The sequence below is a fragment of the Lycorma delicatula genome, chromosome 1, assembly GCF_047948215.1.
Source record: "Lycorma delicatula isolate Av1 chromosome 1, ASM4794821v1, whole genome shotgun sequence".
Taxonomy (NCBI): domain Eukaryota; kingdom Metazoa; phylum Arthropoda; class Insecta; order Hemiptera; family Fulgoridae; genus Lycorma; species Lycorma delicatula.
Window position 1 is genome coordinate 109,502,666 of NC_134455.1, and position 3,570 is coordinate 109,506,235.

Below are 3,570 nucleotides of genomic sequence, written 5' to 3' on the forward strand. Positions count from 1 at the left end.
TAAAAGAATAATATTTAACAGTAAGAAGGTACTGGAATATCATAGCAGGAAAGCAATATGATAGAAAAACAGAATATTATAAATAAACAGGTTAGAGAAATGAAAGAGAAAACAGGTTTTTTTGGAATTTAATATTAAGTATGATCTAGTATCCAAGCATACTTTTTAAAAGTTGTAATATAACATACATAAGAATGAGAGTAGGAGATAAAATGATTAGACAGAAATTTCAAAACGAAATTACGGATTTTAAAACATTCCAAGAGGAGACACTGATTCAGATTATAATATAGTTATGTTGAAATGTACGTTTTAGATTAACTAAAGAAAAAAGTAAGAACAATGAAATGGGACTAAAGTAATATAATTTGAAATAAAAAATTTAAATAATGATAAATATGGCCAAACAATTTTCCTAAATGCAGGATTATTAGTTTTCATTTGAAAACTAATTAATACATTTAAAAATAACTCTGCAGGAGAGGAAACTTTCTGCTTTCTACCTAGATTTATAGATAGCAACCAAGTTGCTAGTAGTTGGTCAAACAGTAAACCATGAATAATAAAAGTTATATTAGAATTGATGAATAAACATAAAAAGTATGAAAGTTGTAAAATTAAATAATCTAATTTAATAAATTAATTGATTTATTTAATTAATTAACATAGCAGTGCCACCTTCGAGAAATTAAAGTTGTAAAAATTATGAAAGCCAGAGGTTCTTTAGGAACATTGGAAACAATTTAAAAGAAAATTTTAAATAGCAATGAAAATCAGTTGATGCCGAGATGTAGTGTAGCAATGAAATAGAATTTTGAAAAAATGAATTCAAAATGTGTTAATATAAGAAATGTGAATGGAAAATCATTGATAAAACAGAACTAAACGGAGACATTAATATAATCACAGGATAGGATTTATTACAAAAATTTGGAGAAAAAAATTGATGATGATATCAAGGTATACTCAATTTTTCTATCAGTTTGATATTATACCTTAAGATTTAAAAAAAATTTGGCAGTAGGGAAAAATGTAAACCCAAATTATTATCTTGCTTAAGATAATAGGATTAAACAAACTACACAAATTAGTATCCAGAGAAGAATCCATAGACTTGAGAAAAAGTGTAGCATGAAAGAAAACAGAAACAGATAAGTGTAAGATTTACACTACTGCTACTATCAGGTTAATATCACATATACTGAAAATGTTCACTAGGGTATTTAACAGGTAAATAGAATGTTTAAAGGAAAGTTCACTGGATGATGAGTAGTTCAGGTTTCCAAAGAAATTTATTGCATAGCATTCTGGCCCTCAGAATAATTTTAGAAGATAGTTTTAAAAATAACAATGGAAACATGGCCATTTCTAAATTTAAAATATGGATTTGAGAACAATCTAGTATGGATACAGTTTTTGAAATTTTAAACGAAATTTATGGAAAAAAGTCATTCAAAAAATCTGTATAATAAATAGCAACAATAAGAAAAAAAGAAGAAGAAAGGAAATTTTTGATAAAGGGAAGAGTGATACAAGGATGAAGTCCATCCCCATCATTTTTCAGTTTATATATATATATATATATATAGAAGTAATTCAGGAAATAGATGAATTTGTGAGTGTAGAGGAAATGCAACAAAAAGGAGAATATTAAAAAATTTAATGTTAAGGTAGGGGGATTTAATATAACAGAACTTTATTATTTAGATAATAAAATCACAAAAGATGAAGTGTAAGGTAGACATAAAAAACAAAAATCTGTAGAACTTTCATGCAGAAAGAAAAATGTTTGCATGAAATGTAAAAAATACAAATATATTCTTAAAAACATTTGTGTGAAGTGTCACATAAGAAGAAGTAAAATTAAAAATACAGGAAGATGTGAAACAGGCCTTTGAAGTAAGACATTATAGGAGGATGCTGACTAGAATGTAGAGTGGTAAAATACAGGAAAATAAGTTTTAGATGAATGGGAAGGAAAAATGGAGAATTTTTTTATCAGCTAAGTCAGTTGGTATTACTTTAAGATTTAATTAATTTGGTAGTAGATGGATGTGAACAGGAACACAAAGATACATAAAACATTTAACTGAGAATTTAGAATGTAATGATTATAAATTTAATAATATCAAAGAACAGAAAGGAATGGATAATAGATTAGATTAATCAAGATGACTGATAGCCAAAAAATTATTAAGGTTTTTTTCTCTAAATTTTGACCAGGGATTCCATTCCTTGTGTATAATAATAAAAGGAATTTATTTTTAAATTGATTTATTTATCAAACAACTTGTTTCCTAACCTAGGGACAGGTACAACAATGATTACTTGGGTAAAACAACTGTAGATTACCCTGAAGACAAACCAGCATATTAAAATATTAGCCCAATGATTAATAACTTAAATGTTTTTAATTTCTTTTTCTGATTCATGGTAACACTTAATTATTATGTCTGCAGTTTTATTACACACCTAATGAAAAGTTTTTCAAGTATGCCATACTTATTAATAACTAGCTTGTTAACATCTAAATTCCTAGAAAATAATACTGTTAACTATACTGTCCATAAGCAAAGTTACCAGAAAGTACTTCTCTCTTTTTACATTTCTAATTTAAGCTTCATTATGTATCATGAATCTCTGCTCAAAATCTATAAATTTAGTGGTGAGTAAAAAAAAAAACACAGAATGGAGAAAAATAAGGAGGGAGAGATTAAAGAACATATTTTTTTTTTTTTTAATAATAAAAGTCTATTAATGTACAATACAGTTCTGTGAATCTTTCCTTAAAACGTTTTTAAAAAAAAGAAAAAAAAATTAAAATAATTTTAATTCTGAACTACAACATTTAAAAAAAAATCGCAAAAGTACACAAATAAACAAATGTAATAATTTAGTATAGTGTTAACCAATTCTTAAACAGAAACTTGAAATGTACTATAGGATGCATTTTAAATTATAATACTATACAAACAAGAACCGATCGCCAAGGGGGTATAGCTCAGTGGTAGAGCATTCGACTGCAGATCGAGAGGTCCCCGGTTCAAACCCGGGTGCCCCCTTAATTTTTTTATTTATTTAAATAATTGTTTTATGATTATGAAATGAAATTTTATGAATATTTTACTAATTCATTTTATACTTCTGTTAAATACTAAATTATCTGTATTAATATTGTAGTTTGATATTAATTTACCTTTAAACAAACCCAATCGTTAATCATACTTAAATTACTATGTAAATTATTTCCATGCAGAAAATAAATAGTTAACATATTAGGTTAATTATTACACACATCAATTTTGCTTAAATAAATTAAATGATTTACTGAACAAGCAATAATGTGGACTGTATATTTATTTATTTCATATTTAGTTAATGAAAATTTTCCAGAAATCTCAGTAACGACAAAAATTTTAAGCTAATCTAAGATTCAACAATCCCAACACTGGAACTGAACATTTTTATAGTTTAGTTTTATTACTTCCACACTTTACAGAACTCAGTTCATAGTCAAAAATTTAAATTAGAAGACCTAAGCCTGTTTTCAGATGATTATATAAATTGTAT

The 3,570-nt window shown here is 26.0% G+C and overlaps 1 non-coding gene across 1 annotated transcript; it reads left to right on the plus strand.

The window, feature by feature from the left end:
* Positions 1 to 2,990: 2,990 nt before the first annotated feature.
* On the plus strand, positions 2,991 to 3,062 carry TRNAC-GCA (transfer RNA cysteine (anticodon GCA)). The gene has a single exon. It is a non-coding gene; the product is annotated as a tRNA-Cys (tRNA).
* The last annotated feature ends 508 nt before the right edge of the window (positions 3,063 to 3,570 follow it).